General features: G+C 36.0%; 1 long non-coding RNA gene across 2 annotated transcripts; it reads left to right on the forward strand.

The window, feature by feature from the left end:
• The first annotated feature begins 1,710 nt into the window (after positions 1-1,710).
• Positions 1,711-27,568, forward strand: LOC103098531 (uncharacterized). Of its 2 annotated transcripts, none has more exons than XR_008916673.1 (3): positions 1,711-3,189; positions 23,676-23,742; positions 27,381-27,568. It is a non-coding gene; the product is annotated as an uncharacterized LOC103098531 (long non-coding RNA). The 2 variants fall into 2 exon arrangements; XR_462972.3 differs by having other exon boundaries at positions 1,711-2,778.

Below are 27,568 nucleotides of genomic sequence, written 5' to 3' on the forward strand. Positions count from 1 at the left end.
TTGCATTATTTCACATGTATTATTGCTGTCATATTGTTTGCCTTCTCGGTGGGGTAGGAGGTAGGAGGGAGGGAAGGAGATAATTTGGAACTCAAAGTTTAAAAAGAAAGGACTGTTTGAAAATGAATAAATTATTTGACTTTAAAATAAGTTAATTCCTACCTGAAGCTCTCCAAACTGATGGAATTACAGCTGTGGTTCAAATAAAACATGTATTAACAACTATTTCTTCATCTTCAAGTCCTCCAGCTTTTGCCTTCTCCATTAGATTGCAAGGGGAAGAGGGGCCTTTTTCTGGAGGCTTATCCTAATTGTTCTCTCTGGGATCACTGACTTGTTGCAGAGGGATTTGTATAGCTCAGTGAAATTAGGATCTAGGCCAGAGTTGGTGAACCTTTTTCTCAGTTCAAGTGCCCAGAGGGCACATTCAAGCTCTCTGTGAGCCCCTTGATTACCTGAGAGAGTTGAGGGAGAAAGTGTTTGCTTTGGGTCGCTGGACAAAAAGGTGGGCCATGCAAAAAAAAATGTCCTTGGGCACTGGGAAGAGGGGGAACAGAGCAGCTCCCCAAGTACTGGCTGTGCACACATGCCACAGCTTTGTCAACAAGGATCTAGGCTATGTAAGGTAACCAAAGTCTCATTAGTCAATATGCTAGTCAAGGCCTATAAAGAACTGAAAAGAAAAGTTTTCTCTTCTGATCTTGACCCATTAATGTGATATAAAAGAAACCTGACTTTGTTTAATTTTCTTCATACTATAATATGTGTGCAAATGAATCCTGGGAATTACTTTCCCTGACTGACAGATCTATCTTTTCTATATCTTTCTTGGATTTCTCCCCTTTTCAAGCGGTTATTTATCTAAAGGTAATTCACTAGAGCAAGTTGGTGAGATATTATGGGATTTTCTTAAGGATGTGAAAGAAGTGGCCCAGGATTTTAGATTATTTGAATGTGCTCCCTCAGATGTCGGCTTGACATTCAGGCTTCTTTGGAACGAACGCCCAGGAGTTTGGTAATGTTTAAAATACTGTTAGGTAACATCACTACTGTCAGAACATGGAACTTTGTATAGCTTTGCTTTCCTAGGAGGTAAAATTGCCTTTGGTAGTTAGGTAGTGCCAGGCTAGTGGTGCAAGAGATTCAGGGGAAAATGCTTGATGCTCCTTTTGATAGGAGGGTTAGGATTAGGGGTGTTGTTGTGTGATTGGTTCCTTTGGTAGCAAGTTTAGCTTTCTTCAAGGCTTATTTCAATGCCACTTCCTACAGGAAGTCTCTCACTCCCCCAAATGTTTATCTTTTCCCTGCTTTCCAACCCTCCTTACCCCTGAAAACAAACAAACAACTCATGTCCATATATGTACATATACATATATGCAAGCATATCTTTATAAACACACATACAAATTAATCACAATACAAGTATGCATTTATGGATGTATATATTCATATATGACTATTACTACTAGTTGTATAATATTTATATATATATCATTTATGAATATATAAAATATAACTTATTTGTATACATATATATGTGTGTGTGTGTATATAAAACTTAATTGTATACATGTTCTTTCTCCTCTTGGAATGAAGCTTCTAGATCAATAGAGGGAAGTCAGAGGTGGAACCACTTAAGTTCCAAATTCCAGAGCAAGTTACTCTGAATAAATCATACTAAGAAGAATATAAATTCACAGGGAGCAGCTGGGTAGCTCAGTGGATTGAGAGCCAGTCCTAGAGACGGGAGATCCTAGGTTCAAATCTGGCCTCAGACACTTCCCAGCTGTGTGACCCTGGGCAAGTCACTTGACCCCCATTGCCTAGCCCTTACCACTCTTCTGCCTTGGAGCCAATTACACAGGTAAGGGTTAAAAAAAAAAAACAACAACAACTATAAATTCACAACCTGGGGATGGGGGAGCAGCATCTCATTCTGTATCACAAGACCTCAGCCACTAAAACCGTAAGGAAAAGAAGTTTTTATATTCCTCCATTTGCGTGTAACCTGATTTTAAAACCTACCTGACAGATTCTGCTTGCCTGACTTCATTGATTCATTAACAAAAGTTATTAAATACTTTGCTTTACAAAGTTCTGGTCAGCAGTGCAGGGCAATAAGCATTTTAAATTAGGAGAAGAAGCATTTTAATAAGTGAAATAAAAAACATTTATTAAATACTAGGTGCCAGGCACTGTGCTCATTTCTTTACAAATGTTATCTTATTTGATTCTCACAACCCCATGAGATAGATGCTATTATCATCTCCATTTTACAGTTGAGAAGACTGAGTCAGACAGAAGTTAAATAATTTACCCTGAGGTGGGGGTGGGGGGCGGCACACAGATAAGAAATGTCTAAAGCTAGATTTGAACTTGGGAAAATGAGTCTTCCTGACTTCAGACCTGGTACTCTTATCTGCAGTACTAGCTAGTGCCCCGCCCCCATATATACATAAGGAAGATGAACCAGTCAGGGCTATGAAAAGTGGGTTGGGATTGAGCAAGAGATTACAGGATCGCAGACCTATTGTTTATAAAAGGGATCTCAAAGGCCATCTTGTCCATTCCTTCATTTTACAGAAGGAACTGAGACCCAAAGGAGTTGAAGAACTTCCTCAAGACAAAGCAGTTAGAAAGTATCAGAAACAGGATTCAAGATAAAGTTCTCCGATGCCAGACACAGTTGCTATGTTCTTTGGACTTTGGACTGTTACATTCTCTCCTTGGAAATGGAGCAGACTATTCAGGCACTTATTTTAATAATCAGAAGATGAGGTAATGATTTAAATTTCACCCAAGTAAGCCAAGTGACAAAATGACAAGGAGCTTGCATTGCATAGTAAGCAAAGAGATTGATGTGTGTGTTAGTGGCATGAGTCAAGAAGACCAGCATTCGAATTCTGTCTCTAACACTTATTAGACTTTTGATTACTGATGAGTCCCTTAAACCTCAAGGTTTCATTTTTCTCATCTGTCCAATGGGAATAACAATGCTGAAAAATGATTCTTACCTCCTCAAGTTGTCATGAGGCGTGCTTTTCAAACTACATTTTTGGTTTTATTTTCAAAATGCTATATACATGACAGCTTCTATTATTATTGGCAGATTTAATACCCTGAACTTCTGACCTCTCTCTTTGGCTTCTGTTAGGTTTGTTTGGCTCCTGTACAAAAGTAGCAACCATGGTAAGTGTGATAAATAGTAAACACAGATCTAGAAAATCATCCTGAAATAATACTTGGGCTATTTTTATTACACTAAACATACACACGTTTTTGACTAAGTGTGAACATTATTTAGGGAAGAGTCTTTAAGGAGTAATCAAATATTTGTCATTATTAAATGGAACTGATACCATCTATGTATGTTGTATTGAAATATAATTTATATTAGCTGTATGAAAACAAATTATATTTTCTAATGCCATTTGCCAATTATCTTTTGTGAGGAATGTTTTTCTCAAGAAGGATATGTGTGTGTGCACATGTGTACATGTGCACATGTGTCTGTTATACATGATTAAGACATTTCATCTCTTGGAGGAATCCCGTGTGGTTAGCCTGCTAGTAATTATTCACTACTGAATCAGCAAAAATTTACTCATATGTAAATAACTTTAATATGCAAAAATATATACTTACATATATATTTGAAAAAGACCCAGACTATTAGGTTTTCTATTTAGCTTGCATAAACAGCAAAGGAGCAACTAGATGCTGCAATGGATATAGCACTTGGCCTGCAGTCAGAAAGACCTGAGTTCAAATCTGCCCTCAGACATTTCCTAGCTGTTTGATGTTGGGAAAGACACTTAACCCTGTTTGCCTCAGTTTCTTCACTTGTAAAGTAAATTGGAGAAGGAGATGACAAAATACTCCAGTATCTTTGATGAGAAAACTCCAAATGGGGTCACAATGAATCAGAAATGACAAGAAGTGTTTGATCTTAACAGCAGGAATAATTTCCTTTCCATTTTTCATTCCTACAATGTATCATTTTTTTGGGGGGGGTATTTTAAGGTGGACTTTTGATTTCATTGATATTTGTAACTTAAAATGAAGAAATATTTTGTCAATTGCACATCAACTCTTTTGTGACCCTAATTGGAGTTTTCTTGGCAAAGATCCTGGAGTGGTTTGCCATTTCCTTCTCTAATTCATTTTATAGATGAGGAAACAGTGGCAAACAGAGTTTAAGTGAGTTGTCTGGAATCACACAACTAGTGTCTGAGGCCATATTTAAACCCAGGAATATGAATCTTCCTGATTCCAAGCCCAGTGCTCAATCCTCTTTGCTACCTAGCTGCCCTTATGTTATATGTTAGACTGATTAAATAAACACATTGTAATCAGAGAATTTATTAAATACTTAGTAACTCTTATACCTTAAAAGCTCCTTTCCCCACTCCCTTCATGTACTCTTTGATCCTATGACACTCATCTCCTTGCCTTTTCTAGATCAAGACAATCCATCTCTCCTGCCTTAGGGAATTTTCATTGGCTATTCCCCTTGCCTAGAATGATCTCCCTCGTTTTCATCTCCTGGCTGCTTTCTAGGCCCTACTAAAATCCCACCTGCTACAGAAAGCCTCTCCTAATCCCTTTGAATTCTGGTGCCTTCTTTCTGTTGTTTATTTATAATTTATCCCGAATTCATTTTGCTTTAAATAGTTGTTTGTAAACCTTATTCCTCTTAACCCCGTGAGACTGAGATAAATACAAGCAAGAAGTAAGATAGTCCTTGGCTCTGTAAAATTGAAAATCTATTACCCTAAAAATGAACTACATATCCTAAGAGCCCACTGACTTCCTGCCATTGCATACTTCCAGTAGACAGAGGATAAAGGGAGTGGGCCTTGAGACTCCTCCTCTCTGATGTAGAATCAGCAATGTTGGTGGTAAGTGGGGATTTTGAAAATGTCTAACCATCCATTGGTACGTGGTTTTTATTTTGTACTCTTTTTATTCCTTGATTTCTAATGATCATTTAATAAATCTCCTAAAATATATTTTTATTATTAAAGATATAATTTTAAGTTTTTGCAAATCCAAGGAGTTTATAATCTAATGAAGAAAGATGATTCATAAAGGACCTGGAAAGAATGGTATGGGATGGAGGACAGTCCAGAAAGTCAGAGGCAGATGAAAGTTATCTTGGGTCCCTCCTCAAAATGGGAGCTTCAGGAATAATTGACCAATGGAAAATGGAAGTCAGTATAGCAGAGAAATGTTTCAGACTGAGAAAAACACAAGAATTGGTGGATAGTCCAGTGTAAGACCATAGATCAGGCAAGACGACGTTAACATCTAGAAAGTGAGAAGAATAACCAGGAGGGAAAATGTATCATTTTTGGAGGGAGGGAACTAGGGAAGCTTTATGGAGGAAATAGCTGAATGAGTTAAGTCCTAGAAGAAAAGAATTTCAATAGAAATTGAGGAGAGTGAGTATCTCTGACAAAGAATGTCTGTGTGATCCTGAATAAGTCATTTAAAGTTCTCAGTGCTTGAAAACAACTTTCTAAAAATTTAAGTCAAACTTCTCTCCTCCTTCAGTAGGGAAGATAATTTCCTTATTAAGACTTTCCTATGCCAACAAAATTATAATTTAGTAAAAAAAAAAAAAGCAAGTACTTTGTATTTGTCTTTTTTTTTTTTTTGAAGAGCATCAGTGACCTCATGGGATGATGTTTTGATTGTGTGTGGCTCTGTTTCACTTAAATACAATAACTTCACACCCCCAATAGATGACTATGGTATCTTTAATATCTGATCAAATTTTAAGTACTCCATAGCACCTACTTCAGCCTCCTTGATAGTTATTGGAATGAATTGTTATTCATTTCCCTATTCCAGTAGAGGATGCCTTCACATATTTGAGGTTGACATCCGCCTAATTCACTGACCTGTTTGAAGCCTACCTCAGCCTAAGTGTAGCTGATGCTGAGATGTTTTTAATGTGAGCTTTGCACATGCCACAGCTTTTTGGAGCCACAGGTGAGAATTGGTGACAAGTGCTCACCGAAGATGGATGAGTGGCCCTGAAAGGGACTCAGTAAGCCCTTACCCCAGAGGTACTAGTCTTCCCTGAATAGCTCATATACCCCAAACACAGATAACGGCGTGCTTGGTGAGATCTGACAAGTGCATTGTTCCAAAGATAAGACCATACTACTCTGGTTTGGTTGGCATATAGATGATATAAAGAGAAGTCATATGTATTGAATGGCAAACTGTAGTCAAACTATGGGTGGCCTGGAATGCTTGATTACAGTATTTTCATTTGATTTGAAAGACTCACATCTCATCAGTACATTCTATTTCTCTGACTAGATCCTCAGAAGACAGAGACATGGGGTCAAGGGCCTTTATTAAAAGAGGAGGCTCAGCATGGTTTTCCTTCCCATTTCCAGCTACTCTGCTTTTGGACATCTTTAGAACTCTCTATCAAACCCTACCACTACCCCTTCTTCAGCTTCCTTTTGGATATTACCTTACCAAATTATATTGTAAGTTCCTCGAGGACAGGGATTGTCTTTGTTTTTATTTCTTTGGTATTCCCAGCACTTTGTATGGTGCCTAAGGCATAATGGATGCTTAATAAAACTTTATTGACTGACAAGAGAGAGCTAATTAAAGGTTATATTGACCATAGTTGAGTCATCTAGTGGACAGATCTCTGGATCTAGAGTTAGGAAGAATTGAGTTCAAACCCAGCTTCAGACACTGACCAAGGATAAGTCATTTAATCATTTTCTGACTATTTTCTCATCTTTAAAATGGGTATGATAATTCTAGAGCCTATCTCCCAGAGTTGTTGTGAAGATAAAATGAAATAGCATTTGTAAAGCCCTTTGCAAATCTTAAAGTGTATACATGCTAAATAATAGTAGTGGTGGTATGTGTGACTAAAGGTAAGGAATATCAATTAATAGTGTACAACAATTATCCAAGCAAAAAGTAATGTGGACCTCAGTTTTATGGAGGACAGTGGGATTAGAAAGGAGGGCACAGATGTAAGAGATATTGTGAATGTTGAAATCACTGAACTAGGCAACTGATTAAACAAGGAAGCAAGGGAAGGGAGTGAAAGTGAGAGAAGAGTTGTTAAAGACTGAGGTCTTGAGACAGAGGACTAGGAGCATGAAAGATTCCTTAACTGAAACAGGAGAGTCATGAGGACAGAATAGTTTAGGGGATGGGAAAGTGATAGGTACTGCTTTGTCCATGCTGAGTTTGAAGAAAGACAGGACATGTATATTAAGTCCAGCAGTGAATTGGTAATGCAGTGTGGAACTCCATAATTGGAAATACAGATTTGGGAATCATTTATATTGAGAAGGAAAATGAAGCTATTAGAGATTTGAGACTATAGGGAAATAGGATAGAAGAGACCTAGGGAGGCAGAGCTTCCCTTAAAGGGTGAGAAAATGAAGAACCAGGGGAGATTGACAAGATGAAGTCAAATATGTAGAAAGATCTCCAAAAGAGAATAGCTTTGTACCCAACAAGGGGGCAGAAAGCATCCAGAAGACAGGGGCCACCAGAGGGGCTATAGCACAGTCAAGTAGGATAAAACTGAGTAAAAAACCACTAGATTGGGTGAATAGGGGAGTTCAACCTTATGTACATCATTCCTCCAAGATGGATGGGATTTTCAGATAAATTCAGGAAGATGATCAGTATTCTCTTGAATTTCAGCATTCAAAGATATGAAAGCTCACTAGTTCTATTGCTTCATGCTTACTGTTAGTTGAGGAGGGGTTGTCATGGTGCTGGTAGTTGACAGATGCTGAGCACCCACACCCGGAATGTGCTAGAGACTTTATTGCATGTTTTTGGAGGTTGTAGCAATTCAAGAATTTGTCTATTGGTGTCATCGAGGGAGCTTCATGTCTATTTGTCTGGGGAGAGCTCCACAGGAATTCCTTAACATGATTATGAAGCTCTCCTTCATAGCTTTGTCCTTCCCCTTTAGTCTCCAGTCCCTCTGCTTCTTCACCATAATAATATGAAATCAATTTCCTAATGTATGCTCTTTCTTTTTTAATAAAAAAAATAAAAGGAATACTTATCAGGGACTGAGGCAGAGAGTCTGTAGCAAAGTCTATTTTTTAACTGGGACATACACCATACTGTGACACACTCATCCAGAAGCAGGAGAAGATTGATGGCTAGACATGTGGAGGGAACTGCCACTGATTGAAATCAGACAACTGCAAGCTGTGAGGGAGATCCAAGGGAAACCATTTTAACCACGGCCATCCAGCCTCAGCCCACTTGGACAGGGCTTTTCCTCTGTCTGCCGTCTGCACCACAGGACACAAAGGAGCTGGGCAGCACATTGAGGCCAAGAGTGAAATGAGGAATGATGACAACATTTGAGATGCCTACTTCTCTATATCTTTATCTCACTGTGGAGAACCCTTCCCTATTTCAGGCAAGGTGGGGGGGAGAGGATGAGTGAGAACAAAAAATGGGTTTTCCTAGTAGCCAGGAAGGGCCTACAGGTTCTTCTCCTTTTTCCTCTCTCCTTTTCCTTTTTCTATCTTTTCTTTCCCTTCCTCCCTCCCTCCCTCACTCCCTCCCTCCCTTTCTTCCTTCCTTCTTTTCTTTTCTTTTCTTTTCTTTTCTTTTCTTTTCTTTTCTTTTCTTTTCTTTTCTTTTCTTTTCTTTTCTTTTCTTTCCTTTCCTTTCCTTTCCTTTCCTTTCCTTTCCTTTCCTTTCCTTTTCTTTTCTTTCTTTCTTTCTTTCTTTCTTTCTTTCTTTCTTTCTTTCTTTCTTTCTTTCTTTCTTTCTTTCTTTCTTTCTTTCTTTCTTTCTTTCTTTCTTTCTTTCTTTCTTTCTTTCTTTCTTTCTTTCTTTCTTTCTTTCTTTCTTTCTTTCTTTCTTTCTTTCTTTCTTTCTTATTTTCTTTCCTATAAAACAAGTTATCAGCTTTCAACAAAGAACCCTAATGTTGAATTCAATTTCCTGATGTTCTAAATCAATCAATTTATCAAGGGCCTATGAGAGACACTGTGCTAAAGGCTGGGCATACAAAGACAAAAAAGAAACAGCCTCTATCCTCAATGAGTTTATATTATACAGGGATATCATATATATAGGTAAAATGTATACACAATAAATACAAGATAGTTTTGGGAAGAACAGCTCTGGTATATGGTGGGGAAGACCCCATGGAGTAAAGGAAGCTTTTATAAAGCCACAATACCAAGTGGAATTTCATGTTTTGATTCAAACCCTTTATTTGTTTTTAACTGGGAAAGAAACTGGGTAAGAAGGAAATCATGGGAAATTGTCAATGTGTCAGTTACTTAGTGCCCATCACCAGGATTACAGACAGAGCTCAGTGTTGTTAACAATTGTGCAGTTATGCACTTGCACTGAGACATTTTTATTTCATTAGTGGTATCACTTTACAGCTATTAGCTAAGCAGATTGGCCAAGACCAAAAATGCCTTTTTTGTACCTTATCACTAGATCTCTCTTCCATTATTCAAGTAAAAAAAAAAGAAAGAAAGAGAAGAAAAGAAAGAAAAATAAAAGAGAGAGTGAAGGAGGGAGGCTTTAAATGCATAATGTTTTGTGGCTTGTCTCTGTCCTCTGGCCAGAGCAGGCTAAAATAGGTTTTTATTAGAAATCATTATTTAAATTCCAGCACTGGAGAATATTGATCTCTTGTGTGTAATGGTTCCCAGACCACAGAAAGTAGCAGAGAGGGGCTCCAAGTGGGCCGACATAATGTCAGTGACAATTCATTTTTTTACCAGTTAGGATGCTGGTTTAATATCCTGAAAAAAGCACTTAACACCAACCCTTTCATAACATCTGTCAGGGCCCTAGCAGTTGGCTGTTTCTCACACTGTGCTCTCACAAGCAGCTCTGAGGCCTACTCTGTGAGGCCTTGGAATTCCTTAGACATTCAACCGCCTCCAACCCCACTGCTGAACACACGCAGACCAGCTGTTACAACTTTCCAGGACACTCCTAAATTTTCTAAATATGTGCCCTATAAAAATAAAATTTAGGACAGTGAAGTGGTCAGGAACTTTGTATATGCAGGGCATAATTCATCCAGTGTCTCAGTCCTATTATTTCCACATTCTTCCTAAAGTACTATCAGTTTCATCTCAGCCTCCAAACAGTTAAGACTCAGGAATCTGAGTCTTAAAGAGTTGAGTAAAATCCTGATTCATCCCACCCAACCCCCAACCCCAATGCTCAACCCTACCTTTATTATCACCTTCAAGAAAAAAGTTCCATTTATTTGCATTACAGACGTAAAGGATGAATTGTAAGGACAAATTTTAGTTAGGGCCCCCATTGAAGCAATGTTCATCACATCCTTATTTTTTTAATTGTGTTTTTTGAACACATGCCATAACTAAAGAAACTTCCAATTTACTTGGGGACCCTGGATTAATTAACACATTTATTCCTGCATCCAAGGTCACCCTTCTACTACACTATAATGTCTTCTCATTTGCACTGTGAAGTCAGTTCTTAATTACCCAGGAGCAGCTAGGGTTTTACAGTGGATAGAACACCAAGTGTGGAGTCAGTAAAATCTGAATGCAAATCTGGCCTTTGACACTAGCTGTCTGACCCCAGGGAAGTCACTTAACACTATTTACCTCAACTTCCTCATCTGTAAAATGAGCTGAAGAAGGAAATGGCCAACTTCTCCAGAATCTTTGCCAAGAAAACCCCAAATGGCTTCTGACCAAGATTTGGAAATAACTGAAAAACTTGGGCATCTCTTTGAGAAAATGCTATCATAGTAACTCACATATCCCTGAAAGTAAAAAAGAATTTAAAGACTTTCTCTGGCTATGTGCATGGATCACAGTATGATATTTTAGGTAAATGTAATATTAACATATATTCAAGTTACCATTTTTAGGAATTATGGGGAAAACATCATTTATTTTTTAGATTCTACCTCAAATAATACAGGATTAGAACTTTGGAGAGAGGTAGGGGTCCAGAAGTATGATTTTATCAGCACTGGAGATTCCTAGTGTGGAATTTTTATCAGATTAGTGGTTTATCTATAAGTCAGAGTATGAGGGAGTTGCCTCAGGCATTGAGAGGTTTGATTTGCCTTTGATCACACAGCTCATAAGTGTCTGAGGATTTAGTGTCAGAAGTGACATTAACTAACCCATTAACACATTTATTCCTGCATCCAAGGTCACCCCTCTACTACTTTATGGTGTTTCTCAGTTGCTCTGGGTAGTCCGTTCTGAAGTTCTGAGGAAGTAGTAGTTTGATTCCATTTTGAATGGCTTATATGCTAGATGCACAATTTTGAAAATTCCAGCAGACCCTTAAAAGATCCAGACCCTCACAACCACCTGAATTCTATTTGTTTTCCTTTAGGGATTTAAAAACATATAACAAAAATAAGGCCACTGAAAAGAATATTATAATCCCCAAATTGCTACTTATATATAGCAATTGAAAACAGATTTTTCATGAATAACCAATGAAAAGAACCACAGCACATGGCTGAGAGCTGTCATTTAAAGCCATGGTTTCTCTCTGCTTACTTGGTTTAACAAAGTTAGTAGGTGACCTCATTCATTAAAATGCACAGCATTCAGGTGCTGCTATTGTCAGCCAATTCTATCCATTAAATTTACAAGATTTGGAAAGAATTGTTTTTAAAAAGTCTTAGATGAAAGACTTTTTAAAGAGGTTTATAAGATCACTGACTTTTAAAAAAATGACTTGACATATATACCACATGTCTAAGTAACCGTCATCATTCTGGACAAGACCACAGAGTAATGGCAGTTGCATTCTCCTTTTGGTTTCTGAACATTCTGACAACCATTATTATTGTTATTCTTATTAATATATGCTTAATTGGGAAGGCAATTCTGACCAGAAGGTATTGAATGAAGCCCACAGACAGTGCTCCAGGATCTTAGACATTTCAGAAAAACAGCTGCACCCAGGTGACTCTTGGGACTGAATTTCTCTAATAGCGTCACAATGCAGTAGCTGAAGAGGAGGAATTAAGCAAGTGGTCTTGCTGAAAATGAAGGGGAAGTTGAAGGAGTCCAAATGCAGTGATTCCAATTGGAATAGACAGTGGGGTTTTCAATGGCTTGTCTTTGTGGAATTAGCCACAAAATATTTAATAGTAATAAAAGGTTAGGAAGTTGGGTTTACCATCTCTTCAAAATGATGGTGTTTTTAACCACAGTGGAAAGTTTTGTCCTTTTTCTGCATCCTATACAGATGCAGGGGATTAAGAAAGAACAGACTCTGTATAGTATGTGCATGTTGGGTTGGGATGGCGGTGCCTGTGCCTAGGGATTATTGGGTTCCCTTGGAATACAAGCTCCTTGAGGGAAGGGACTCTTAATTTTTGCCTTTCAATCCCCAGTCCTTCACACCATACCTGGGAAATAGTAGGTGCGTAATAAATGTTTGTTGAATGGAATTCCATGAGTTCTACTGACTGGCCCTGACCTTGCTACTTATTTCCTTTGTCACTGGTCTCTCCATGCCTGGCTTCCCAGTTTCAATCCAAGGATTTGCAAAATTGATGTCAAACCTGGAAAATTCAAGTTCAACCCTTTCATTTTTTAGAGGAGGAAAGTAAGGCTCATGGAAGAAAAATTATTTGCCCAATATCACATATATAACCAAAGAAGTAGATGTAGAATTTGAACCCAGGCCCTCTGATTCTCAATCTATGACTCTCTCTTTTTGCCTTTTTTATGGTTTGTCCCAAGTCACAGATGTAGTTAAATGGTATATTTGGGAATTGAATCTAGTTTAATTATTTTGACACAAGTTCAGTGCTTTGGCCAATACATCATGATCCTCAGTAATGCTTTCTGGATCTCCATTATAAAGCCCTGCATACACTTATTAATCCTGATTTTTAATCAGGTGAGTCTTCTAGCTATGATTTATATTGGAAAGACTGATAGACAGAGACAAAGGCAGAGGCAGAGCCAGCCAGACAGACAGACAGACAGGGACAGAGAGAGAGACAGGGGGAAGACAGAGAGGCAGAGAAAGACAAAGAATTGAGCCAGTGAGCCAGTAGATACAGGTAAGACTTTTAGGGACTGACCTCCCATGTAACAGAAGGCTCAGAACTAAATGTGACTCTAGGGATTTGCATCTATACTTGGAATTATTTATGGTTCATTCAAGGATTTCTTTGCCGTTTTCCTCATTTAAAAAAAAAACTCATCTGCAATATTGTGAAAATCATAATCATGTGAACCATAAAAAACATGAACCAGATCTAGTAAATAGTTTGCTTTTTCTTTTCCTTTTATTGCTGCTACCAGGAGTTTGCTCTGAGAAATAGCAGAGTATGTTTTCTGTCTAGTTCTGTTCAAATGTGAGTATAAGTCCTCAACTCTCTTGTAGTCACTTGAAGTAGCAAATACTCTTCTAGAATAGGCTTTCTTTTTTTCTCCACCAAAAATGTTGATGATGCATGTAGATCACTTAAAAAAACACCACAAACACATGCTACTAATGCGTAATGAGACTCAGAGTTGTCTTTGAGCAATTTATAAAATTCTCTTCCTTCTTGTGTAGATCCTGCTTTTGCACAAGATCTTTGCAAAGCCCACTTTGGACTTATCATGCCACTCTGTGGGTAGATTTTATCATGGAATTAAAAGACAGTTTTCTAAACAGGAAACATCCTTCCTGTTCTACCTATGCTGGTGAATAACTCAGAAAATGGTAAAGAGTAAACTTCAGGTCTTGTGCTCTCCTATATCTTTGCTTTAGTTCATTTTTGCTCCTTCACCTACAGGGCTAATATATGAATTGATCCTCTTTTTCCAAAAGGCATAGTGCTTGGAATATACCCTTCTACAGCTAGTAGTCCAGATCCCCAAACTTGTGGCTATACGTGATACAGCCCTTGAAGACAGAATTGACTTTCTTTGTTCTAGGAACCAGATTTTAGGATAATCAAACTTAAGGTTGCCAGAACGTACACTTCAAGAACTTCCATAGAAAACCAGATTTCAGGAATATACCTTGTCCTAGAAATTCACTCTAGGGTCAAACAGAAAGCACACAAGACTGACCATGTGCATATGCTGGAAATGAACAGTTTGGGAGTGAAGGAGGCTGCCCCCATCCCCTGTTGTGCTCTCAAGCTCTCTTCAGAAGGGAGATGGATGGGGGGTGGGGGGCAAATCAAAAAATAAAACAAAAAAAAACAAAAAAAGAAAAAAAACAAACAATCTTGAATTCTCCAAAAAGACTGCAGTGCAAAGGAGTAGTACTTCTTATTAAAGTCCATACCCTCAAGAGTTTGTGCCTACCAGTCTAATTTTAGGGTAACCCCAGTCACTAAGACTTATAGGGAGGAGATTCAGATAAAAGTTTCAACAAAGGCTTTCTTTCTCATAAGATCATTAAATACCAAACAAAGACTCACCACCTTGCAAGCTCATCTAGTTGACTTTCTACATGTGAAAGTAAGGCATTGTTGACAATAAGAAAGTGGGGCACATTTGTTCTCCCAGGTTTTTCAGGTTTCTAGATGAGTATTAAGAAGAGTGAGAAAATCCCCAAATATGTATCTAGGTCCTTTGTGCCATCAGTCTCTGACAAAAAGATTACATATATAAAATTAACTGAGAAAAGGATATTTTAGTGATAATTTCAAAACACTGAATATTGAAAAATAAATATAGCTTTGGATTTTGTGGTGGCCAAAAATTGGAAAATGAGGGGATGCCCATCAATTGGGGAATGGCTGAACAAATTGTGGTATATGTTGGTGATGGAATACTATTGTGCTGAAAGGAATAATGAACTGGAGGAATTCCATGGAGACTGGAACAACCTCCAGGAAGTGATGCAGAGGGAGAGGAGCAGAACCAGGAAAACATTGTACACAGAGACTGATACACTGTGGCACAACTGAACATAATGGACTTCTCCATTAGTGGCAATACAACGTCCCTGAACAATCTGCAGGGATCTAGGAGAAAAAAAACACTATCCACAAGCAAAGGACAAACAGTGGGAGTAAAACACTGAGGAAAAGCAACTGCTTGACTACAGGGGTTGAGGGGACATGACAGAGGAGAGACCCTAAATGAACATTCTAATGCAAATACCAACAACATGGAAATGGGTTAGAATCAAGAACACATGTGATACCCAGTGGAATTGCGTGTCAGCTATGGGAGAGGTGGGGGAGAGGAAAAGAAAATGAGCTTTGTCTCCAATGAATAATGTTTGGAAATGATCAAATAAAAAAAATAAAATAAAGTGCTACATAAATGTAAAAAAAAAAGATTCAAAAAGACCAATGACACATGTAAAACCCGGTGGAATCGAGCATTGGCTATGGGAGGGGGGTGGGAGGAAAGAAGGGAAAGAACATAAATCATGTAATTATGGAAAATTTTTCTTAATTAATCAATAAAATAAAATTTAAAAAATAAAATTAAAATTAAAAAAACCTAAAAAAAAATGAAAAGATATTCCATAAGCTCAGAGGTGTTCATGTACCTTCTAAATATGAGGAGAGGGACTAGTTCTACCCAATCCGATAACATTTTTTGCTATATCCAGAAAACAATCATAGATAATTAAAAAAAAAAAACCCTTATCTTCTATCTTAGTATCAATACTGTGTATTGGCTCCAAGGCAGAAGAGTGATGAGGTCTAGGCAATGGGTGTTAAGCGATTTGCCCAGGGTCACACAGCTAGGAAATATCTGAGGTCAGATTTTGAACCTAGGACCTCCCATCTCTAGGCCTGGCTTTCAATCCACTAAGCCCCCTAGCTGCCCCTCATAGATAATTTTCAAAGTCCCCTCCCCCCCCTATGTACTTATTAGGAATTGATCACATTTTTTACTTTTAAGAGAATAGGTAGATGTATAAGAATATTTGTAGAGGCCAAACCCAATATATATGAATGTTTATGTGTATATATAAATATAATGCATATTATTATGTGGTAAATACACATATATACTTGTACAATTCATGTATTGGGACATGTGTTATATATATGTGTGTGTATGCCTATAAAATTTAGTAACTGAATGGACCTACTATGTGCAAACTGCTCTGGAAGTAGGAAGACAAAAATTTTAAGTAGTCTCTACCCTCAAAGAGCTTTCATTCTTGGGAGATAGGTATACTTCACTGAACACAGCTATGCAAACACAAGATAAATCATAACGGCAAAGAGCACAATCAAGCATAGAGATCAAGAAAGGTTTCCTGTGGGAAACAGCAGATAAACTCAGTCTTGAAGGAAGATAACATTTAAGAGACAGAATGAACAAAAATGTATTCTAGGCATGACAGACATAGAGGTGGAAAACAATTCTGAGAGTGAAGAATAGCAAATATTGGCAGCCAAATGCATGAAAAATAGAATGAATTAGAAAAAAAAATCTTGAACCAATTTATAAATAATTCTAATCAATGAAACTTATTTACACTTTTCTCAGGAACAGAAGAGAAAATTCCATGAAAGACCACCCCATTTCTCTCACAAAGTATGCATATATATATAAACATATATGCATACTTATAATAATTACACATGCATGTATACTTTGTATGTTGATAAGTTAATTTGTAGATAAGTTCATTTAGTTAATGTTGAGGCAGATAAGTTATATCTACATCTCTATATAGTATGTATCTGTGTGTATGTGTGTGTGTGTGTGTGAGAGAGAGAGAGAGAGGAGAGAGAGAGGAGAGAGAGGAGGCTTAAGGATACATACATTTAGATTGTATCTTGAGTTATATATATATAACGATTTTTATATGTAACGATTTTTCGTGACACTGGACCTAGGCTTCCAATGCCGAGAGAGTGGGACTGTCTCTGTGCATCGACTTTTCCACTTAAATCTCCTTCATGTACAAGTGTTTTTGTGCAAAGCGCACAAAGACAATCGTCATTCTCGGTTACCGAGAGACTACTACTATATATATTCAAAGTTAACTCAAGCTTTGATTGATACCACTTCCCTTGCACTTGTCTGATTTGATATCTGTAAGGAGAAGCACTAAATTCCTCCCAAAGCTTTACTTTTATAGAGGGCAGAAATTAAACTTTTGGCTCATTCCACTTTTCATCTCTAGCTTAGTGTATCTCCTCCCCATCCTTCTTCTAGCTTCCTTTTGTGTGTTGACTTTTCCATTTGATTGTATGCTCCTGAGGCCAAGGACTGTCTTTTCTTTTTCCTACTTGTATCCTCAGGGCTTAGCACAGCCTGGCACAGAGTAGGAACTTAATATGTATACATTGTTTTACCCTTTAAAATCCTGCCCAGCCCATGAAAAATATTAAGTCCTTTGAGGGTAGAGGCTATTTTTATTTATTTTTTTCTGGCATACTAGCATTTAATTAACTTTTGTTGAATGGAAATCAGTTGAATTAATAAAGAAAAAAGTGACATTAATTTATTATAAATTATTGAATTAATTTAATTGAATATTTCTGAATAAATGCAATAATTTTTCCCAAAGTGGTTTCAAGAAAGAGGAAGGTGATAAGCTTAATTTGTAGACTCCAAAATCAATAGAATCTATGTTTTTTTTGAGATTCTGTCACAAACTCATTGGGTATCTCATGCTTAATCAATAAGGGGGTCTAAATATTTTCTCTCATTTCCAACCAAAGAAGCTATTGCCACAGTTGTTGGCATCATATTCTCTAGACCTCCCAAAACCAGTAAGTGAAACTGAATAAGAAGCCACCCGCGAAGACATTGCATTTCTCCAGGCTCCATGTCTCTCCTTATAATTCTATTCCCAGAGAAGCAGTGAAGTCCCAGATCTGATCAATCTTATCCATGAAATAAACTGAATGTTTCTCACAGTGAGAAAAACTCGACTTTGTTAGCATGCCAACACAGTCTGAATTAATCACACTGTCCACAACTTGGAACCATTCTGCTGGTCCGGATTTCACAGCTATTAAAGCCGAAAGGCTCTTGTCTGCTTGGATATGGAGTAGGAACACATCTGGTCTGTGTGACATAATCAATTTGATTGGGAGTCTCTCTGAAACAAATCTGCTGACATTGTCCCTTCTGTTTTTTCTCTATCACCAGTTATCTGTAGATCATCTGACCTTGAAGTAGAGTAAGGAGTCTAAGAATAATAGTGAAAAACAAAGACGGGCTTAGATAGTTGGTTATGAGGTTGTAGTGGTTGTTATTTTAACCTAAAGTTAGTATTTAAGATACATTAGTTCTTGGAGCTGGAAATCAACATCAAGTGACATTTTTTAATTTTTACTTTTGGCTCATATGAATGCAAAATTCAGTAATATATACTAATGCTTCCAATCATGTAAGTTCTGTGAGAGAGCTTTCATCAAAAAAAGAGGAAAACCTGAAAATGTGAGACCACTCTTTCATCCTCAACTAATTTTTTTTTCTATCAAGAGAAAACAAATAAGTGTAAGGTAGATACTGACAATTTAAACATGTGACTCAGCCTCTCAGTGCCTCAGGGCTATTATTGTATTAATATGCATGATTACATATCACACAATATAATATTTTAATCTTATTTATAACACAATGTAATATGCATAATACATAATATAGTAAAATACTATATTATAAAATATCCATAATAAGTGTTATATGCTTTAGTGGTGGGGGTGTCTCCAAGAGGAAATGCCCAAAATGACGAAATCATTGGTCCTGAAAAAAGACACTATAAAGACAAGAAAGTATTTTATGTATGTATTTTTAGTGGCAAAATGGTCTTTTAAGAGGTTTTAATGACATTTTAAAAATGAGTTATTTAAAAGAATGCAAGTAATTTAATATTTTAAAATACATTTAAAGAATTAAAACATTTCCAGAATTATTTTTATAGGATCATTTTATTTAGTGTTTATATCTAGAAGAGATCTGAAATAACCTAATCCAGCCCCTACTTTTCTATGGATGAATAAACTAAAATGCAGAAAATCCATGTTTCTAATATGAAGTCATACAGTCATACAGTAGAAACATAGGACTCAAACTCCTTTCTTTTGACTCAAAATTCATTGCTTTCCTTTTTATCTCTCTTGGGCTACAGAAATGTATTACATAGTACTGTAATAAGTTCTATTGCTTGTACATAAACATAACAAGATTCAATCAGTTTATTTGTTAAGACATGTATTGATATACATCTATTTAAAATAATAATATCATAAATAATTTTCCTTTCTCACTTTGGATAATATGATAGCTCAGATAACTCAGACTTGGAATAATAAGGACCCTATTACATACAAATTAAAAATAAACATGTCTAAAGATAGCAGTCATGTATAAAAAAACAGAGATTGTGAGATGTTCAATGATAGTAAAGTATTGAGGGCCTTATTTTAATATTTTAGATGTCTGTTTCCTCATCTATACTGCTAGAAGATTGGATCAGCTAACTTTGGAGGACCCTTCTTGGTATTAACTTTATGACCCTGTAATACTAAACCTATAATTCTTTTATATCTATTAGCAAATGACATTTAAGATGTGTAACCTTGGACAAGTCACTTAACTCTTTTTGCCTTAGTTTCCTCATTGGTAAAAATGAACTGGAAAAAGAAATAGTAAACCACTCCAGTGTCTTTGCCAAGAAAATCTTAAATGGAGTCATGAAAAGTCAGACATGACTGAGCAACAACATCTATCTATCTATCTATCTATCTATCTATCTATCTATCTATCTATCTATCTATTACTTATCTTTCCCATCCTTTTGTTATTGGAAATAAAATTCACCTTAGAGATAATATTTAGGCTACTAACATCACTACCCACCTGGTTCCTGTAGATCACTTTTTCTGTTAAGCAATCTATGCTATCTCTCAGACCTATAAAATAGAAATTATTCCTTTTTAAACTTATAATGTTCCTCTTTGCCTTTACTTTTTTTGATACCATTAAAGACTTCTTCTCTCTTCTTGGATATCCTCTTTGCCTTTGTCAACTGCATATTCCATTCAAGCTGTTCTACTATCTGGTTGCCAATATTGATTAAACTTCCTTCTCTTTCTGCACTTAAAAATGTCATTCTCAGGACTCAAATTTATTGACTCTTCATTTCTACCTCTTAGAATCTTTAACAACCTTTAAGATTCAACTCATGTCACCTCCATGAAGCTTTGCAAATCAACAAACAATTCCTAAATATCATGTATAGAATATAGTGTGTTGGGTGCTTGGCATACAAAGAAAAAAAGGAATAGTGTGCTCTTGAGTGTGCCCTCAAGTACATTATATTTCCACCCCATCGATCCTCAGTTGTTAGTGCTCTCTTTCCTCAAGTTATCATATATTTTATTCATTTTTGCATATGATTTTACACACATATATATCTCTCATTATAATATCTGCTCTTTTAGGAAAACAATTGATTCACTTTTGGCTATACACTTTTAATATCTAGTACAGTGTCTTGCATATACTAAGTCCTTCTTTTTCCCCCATTCAGTTTAATGTAAGGAGTTAGCATTTATTGGAGAAATAAAGTGTGACTGGACAAAAAGTTTATATGATAAAGTAGAGTAGATTAATATCCTTTGGCTTAGAAATTGGTTAGGCCTTTTTACAAAGAGATTAATCAATCCATCAATCAACTTTATTAAATGCCTGCTATGTGCCAGGTTTATAGTAGGATCAAAGTTTCATCAAAGCTAGAAAGAACATTTTTTATACATGCAGACATTTTTATATGAATGCTTTCTCTAGAAGGAAATAACTGGAAATATAGTGATGAGGAAATAGTTTGCCATATTATGATATGTACACGGAATGGAATATTATTATATCATGAGAAATGACAAACCAAAAATGGGAATATGTGACATAGAAACATAGGAAGATTTTAAAGAATTGATTAATAATGAAATAACCAGCACTAGGAAATACTATGTACAATGATATACATTATAAGAAGAATTACAATGAATATGATTCAATCATAATGATGGAACTTGATCTGGAAAAAAAAAAGGTACGGTAATGTATTTCCCTTTCTTATTTGCAGATGTGGAGAGATATGTATGCAGAACACGAAATGAATGTAAAGCTTGGTTGATTTAATGGGTAATTTTGCTGAATGGTTTCCTTTTCTTAACATTACTAGGTTACTAGGGTAGGGAAAAGAGAAAGGACATTAGAGAAGAAGGTGATATAAAAAGAAAGATGTCAAAAAGGAAATGTATATATGTATGTATTTATATGTTACGTATATATGTGTCATCATAATGCATTATTATATGACTTTGGTCATAATATTGTCTGAATAAAATCACTTGAAATCTATTTAACATCACATTTTGTTTATAAAATGTCCAAGCTTAACAGATACTGCCATTCAATACTATGTGCTTTAAAAAGAGTAGTGATTTTTTTTTAATGGTTGTTTGTTATTTTTTGGCTGCAAAGAACATTTAAAGTACCCAAACTACTAAGGTAGACCTAGTAAAAATTTTAGAAGGCTCATCTTTAATGAACAGATGAACATTATTATTAATGAGCATATCATTTGTTTTTATTGATATCCTAAAGGCTTTAAAGGAATATAGTCTTAGGATGTAGTTTTCCCTGATCAAATTTAAAGCATGAGATGCCTTTAAGAAATCCTTTATTTAGACCCTAAAGACTAATTTCATCTTTTTTTTGTGGTCATTGTTAGTCGTGTTAGTCAAGTCTGACTCTCTGTGACCCTTTATCTAATCCCCCCAAATTATAAGCTTGAATTAACGGTGGACTGAACTGTTTTGTGATAAATAAATTGATCAATATAACACAAAAATATTCAGTTAGAGTAGGTTCTATTTTTCCCTTACTATTTGAACAGATTCTCTTGAGGAAGTTTGTTTTGTAATGAACTATGACTATCAATGAAAAATGAAATTCTATCAGACAAGGCAAGGAAGCATTTCATAGACAACACTAAGAAAGAGAGGGAGAAGAGAAGAATCTCTTAACACTAAGCATTATGAATTTATTATCCTCTTAGAGTAATGGCATCATCATAAGCAAATTCATTTTACAATTGGGACATAATAATAGATGTGTAGTTGTTAGATATGACACAGAGAGACCCAGAAGTTGACATTTGTTTGTCATTTATTATAAAGGAAATACAGGCTTTGGAGAACATGAATCTAACATAAGTTGACCTCAGAATTCTACAGATGGTGTTGCTATAGTGCAGATGTTCATACTGACTTTGCAGCTTATTACATAATGTACCAATGGGAAAAATATTCATTTCAACAGTATGTGGCCAATGTTATTCACCATAAAATTCTGTCAGATCCCCACCAAGTCCCTGAAATTTGCCCTTATTTATGCATTAAAGGATTGACATAAAGCTCTAAGGGGATATTACCATTTACAGTTTTTCAGGGTTTTTTTTTAAGGGGAACCTACAGAACTAAGGGTAGCCCATCTTTATAAATTTAAGAAAGTGTGACCTTGACCAAATGAGGCAAACAACATAAAATTGACAAGTTCAAAGCATATCATCATACTCTGGGGTCTCTGAGTGTATATGTGGAGGAATAGGGCAGAGTTCAGGATCATAGTGGTGGAGAAATAATTTTAACTTTTGGGCATCTATCTCTGGGAAGGCCCAAAGGAATTGCTCATAGAAGAGGAAAAATGTTTAGGCTAAATGGAATAGTCAGGAACATCACGGTAACCTGTTAATATGCTTGTTGGATCTCTGGATTGGTTTTAAAACACAAAAAAGATATGAAGAAAGACTTGGATTCTGTAGCAAAAATTAAAATAAAATGTTTTTGGTAAATATGAGTTTATAATGATATATTAATGGTATTTATGGAGAGGCAGCACAGTGTGCTGGTGTGATACTCCCTTCTGGAGTCTTGGTTTCCCAATCTGTACAATGTGACTGTATGAGGTGTACAGGATATTCAAGGAAGACCAGTAACCATGGCATGAAGGGTCTGACAAGCCCTTTTCAGGGCTTCTTTCCTTCTTTGGTATCCAGCTGCCACTTAACTCTCACTTGTGGCTCCAGAAAGTTATGGCTTTCATAGTAGCCACACTCCTGTAAAACATCTTGGCAGGCAGACTGAAACAGGTTGAAAGTAATTGACAGTCCTCAGACAATGAGTTAGGAGGGCATGGACATCAAGCTTGTGAAGACTTCCAGCAGAAGGAGTGTATAAGAACAATCTGTACCAATGTCCATGAAGGTGGAAGAAGTAGACACTGCAACAGCACTTAGAGCTTTATCAATATTGAAGATACCAAGTCTGTTCACTGTATCCCAAGCTATTGCCAGCCATCTTGACTTTTGTCATGCCCCTGAACTTTGATATTTCTGGAAAAGAGTGAGTGTGAGGGCTTTGTGCAACTCTGCCTCACTTAAATCCAATTTGTGTGTGTCAAAAGACATCACCAGTGAAGCCTTGTTGGTATTCTTCAAATATGAAGGACAACAACCAACCAACAATGTGGATGATAATACTTTTTCTACTTGCCTCACTGATTTGCTGTAAGAAAAGCAGCTATAACAGAACTATAGAAACACTGAGGTTGAAGGGACATCAGAGGTCACTGTAGGAGAACTTTGAACCAAGTCTCAATGATGATGACTCAAGGATTATTATTTAGATATTCATTATTTTTTTTATTCTATATTAGGTATTATCTGATCACCAGAAGTCCTTTCAACTCAAGATTCTGTGGGAAAAAATTATAGGCCTGTGAGGTAAGAGGTACAAATCTTATAATCCACATTATACAAATGAGGAAACTGAAACTCAGAAAGGAGAATATAGTCATTCTAGTTTTATAGCTAGTGAAGTGCCCTTTAGATTGAACAATTAAAAGCCTTTATTTTACACTGATTTTGTATAGTTTAATACTAAATATTTGGGAAAAGAGAAAGAGTAGAAGATATGATTTCTACTTCTACCAGAATACACCTCAATTTTTCATTTTACTTTCTATTCTTTGGAAACTTCCCCTGAAAATTCTTCTCAAACTACTTTGGGTAATGTGGGTTTACCCTTTTCTACTATTTGCTCCACCTCTCCCCAGTTCTAGAAATATGAACAATGATCAAATCAACTGTCCTCATTTCTGGATGGAGCTCGACAATCTACTTCAATATGACTTTACTCACATCCCTTTGCCCAAGTTTCTCTCTCTGGTTACTGCAAACATATTATTTCTTCTTGATGGCACACACTATCTTTGTTTTCCTATTTCTATCCTCAGAATTTAGCAAAATTCTTGGCACATAGTAAGTATTCAGTAAATGCTTTAAAATGAATTTTTCTTTCATTATTTGCCTTCGAAGAACTAATCAACCAATAGAAGAGACATAAAAATATTCTTGAATAGAAAACAATGCAGGATACTATATATTAACTGCAAGTATAAAATAGCGGGGAAAGCAGATTATAAGTATAATAAGAGCTCAAAGAAGATTTTTATGGATGATATGGGACTTGCATTGGTCTTGAAAGAACTGGCAGAATTTAGATAAGTAAATATGAAATGGAAGGGCATTTAATGAGAACAAGAAGATAAAGGAAGTCTTAGAGCCAGAAATTAACATGACTTATAATTGGGACAGTAATAAATCAAACTGATTAGTAAAACCTTTGTTATGGAATGAGACCCTGAATAATGGACAGTTTAGTTAATATAATGACTATATATTGTTAGTGATTGTTATTTATATATTCCTCCTGTTTAGTATGGTGTTTGGCTCACAGTAAACACTTAATAAATGCTTATTTATTCAATTTGAAACATATAATCTTTTTTTAACTTCCTTTATGTACCCATCATGTTCTGATTTGTATCACAGGTATTTGAATATATGTCTTAATTTTTTATTAGATTATAAACTTCTTGAGAAAAGGGAACATATTTTGTTCTTGAATCTCCCTCAGAAAGGCAACTAGATAGTGCAATTGATAGATTACTGGGCCTAGAATCAGAAAAACCCGCGCTCAAATGTGGCCTTAGACACTAACAGTTTGATCCTGGGAAATTCACTTATTCTTTGTTTGCCTCAGTTTCCTCAACTGTAAAATAGAAATATTAATAGTACCTTCTTCCTGGGGTTGCTGAGAGGATCAAATGAGATATTTGTAAAGAGCTGAACATATAGTAGATACTTAATAAATGCTTGTTTCTTTCCTTTCTTCCCTTCTCCCTCCCTTTTTTTTCTGTGTACTTAGGTCAGCACCTCACTTCACAGCTAACATTTTTTCTGGTTGTTTAATTTTATTTGTGTGTGTATGGTGTATTTTGCTTCTTCTTAGACTCTGTATTTTTTCCCATTGTATTTTAACTGTTTTGAGTCACAGCATGACTCCCTCCAAGCTAATAGTTAACAAAGTCTGGGCTTGAACTCAGGTCTTTGAATCAAGTGGTTTTTTGACTATGTTCGGTTATTAATTGTATTTTACCAATACAATCATGAATAAGGATTCTTTACATCTGTATAAAGCTTGGCCAATTTTAGTGGTTACTTTAGCAACCATTTAATGCTTTTTAAAATTAATTGAGATATGATTAGACAAAGCAGCCTATAGTTTCATCTGAATATAAATGTATGCACATGTTCCAATGGGTTCTATCAATCATTTATCACTAGCAGCGATGAACACTTCTGTAGAGCTATGTTGAAAAATGTATAGCTGGAATTTAATACTAATAACCTCATCTGATTCCAAGAGAACTTTGTCCATTTCAAATCAGTTTCACAAGCTTGAAAAGAAAAGGTGATCCTGAGTGAAAGGGTGGGAGTAGAATGATAAATACAAATGCAGTCTCTCAGTGGTAATAAATACACCTTAACAGAGACCCCCCAATTCACAAGAAACTTAGAACTTTTCTTTAAATGTCATACAAGACTTATCAAAGCATGTGGGACATTTCAACTGACCTAAAATGACAAAGATTACATTTGAAGAGCATTTCAGTTCGGAACAAAAAATTCCAACTGATGATCCTGCAATGAAAGCAGAGTCCAAAAGCGGAATGCTGGATTTTGCAAATACATTTTTAACAGAAATTTAACAATATAAACAGCAGGCAACTCTCTTTCCTCTCCCTCCATCTGCTATCCCTAATGTAAACATACACTGGCACTAAATGAAAACTTGCGAATTCTCTTGTACATGTTAGAAGGGCAGCTAAGTGGCACAGGTCAGGAGTCTGGATGAATCATCTCTCCTAAGTTCAAATCTGACCTCAGATACTTATTAGCTTTGTGTGTGAGCCCAGGCAAGTCACTTAACTCTGTTTGCCCTCATCTGTAAAATTAACTGGCAGAGGAAATGGCAAACCACTCCAGTATCTTTGCCAAGAAAACCCTAGCTAGGGTCACAAAGAATTGGACATAACTGAAATAATTGAACAATAATAATAATGCATCAGACTAAAGGCTTGAATGTAACAACCTCTCTTGCCAGGGAATAGACCAAAATTACCAAAAAAAATTTGCCAGAATTGAATTGTATTGCAAAATGTCATGTGATTCTATTTTGAATATAGAATCTTCCTTTTCAGAAATGCCAGTTATGATGAGTCAAAGCCTTTAATACAATGGCCCATTTCTAGCTCTAGAATGGGAAGAAAACACATACATCAGAGTCTAACATTGACATTTTACAAATGTAGAGAGGAATCTTGGAGAATTCAAATGATTTGCTCATGGTTTTTTGCCAAGTTAATGAGCAACAGAGATGGGATTTGAAATCAAGTTTGCTTAACTCCAAGCCTAGTATGCTTTCTATTCCCCCTCATTGTCTATCATTCAGACAAACAATATCTACTCTGTATTCAAAATAGCTGTCATATAACACACATTTAATAATGTCAATTTTTATTGAGTGCCTCCTGAGGGTTTAAGATAGATATAATAGGAAACATGGAAAATATCATTCTGTTTGTATAAAATTTTAGCACTTTAGAGATAAATTAGATCTTTCATTTTTATGGATGATGAAATGGATCAGAGAGGCTAAATGATCTGTGCAGGATTATGCAGGTATTAGGTGGGAGTGAAGACACAAATCCTTGTTTCCTATTTCCAGAGACAATACTTGTCCTACTATTATTGAAGATAAATGATTAGATACCTACTGTTAAACTCCTTATTTTTTGAACAAAAGACTTTAGTCAACAAAATCATGGACACAGACTCTTTGCTTTATTGTTTGTTAAATATTATATAACTGTTTTAGAAAAAAGGATTATTCACTTCTGTTGAAACTTCTGAGAATAGCTCTGATAAGAACCTGAGTCATTTACATCTATTTTATACTCATTTCCCTTTCATCACAACTTTGCTTTTTGCTATACAATAAATCTTTTGTATTTTAGAGTCAACATCATGGGTTGATATGGTCTGTAAGCATCTTCAGAAAACGGAGCTAAAACAAATAGTACTAACTTCAAAGATCAGCAAATAACACCCAGAAAAATGGAAGCCTGATTTCTTCACTTGCTATTACAATCTTTCTATCTGTCTGTAAAAACTGATAAGAATAAATTCCATCAAGGTATGCTAA

The sequence above is a fragment of the Monodelphis domestica genome, chromosome 2 (assembly GCF_027887165.1).
Source record: "Monodelphis domestica isolate mMonDom1 chromosome 2, mMonDom1.pri, whole genome shotgun sequence".
In the NCBI taxonomy this organism is placed as follows: domain Eukaryota; kingdom Metazoa; phylum Chordata; class Mammalia; order Didelphimorphia; family Didelphidae; genus Monodelphis; species Monodelphis domestica.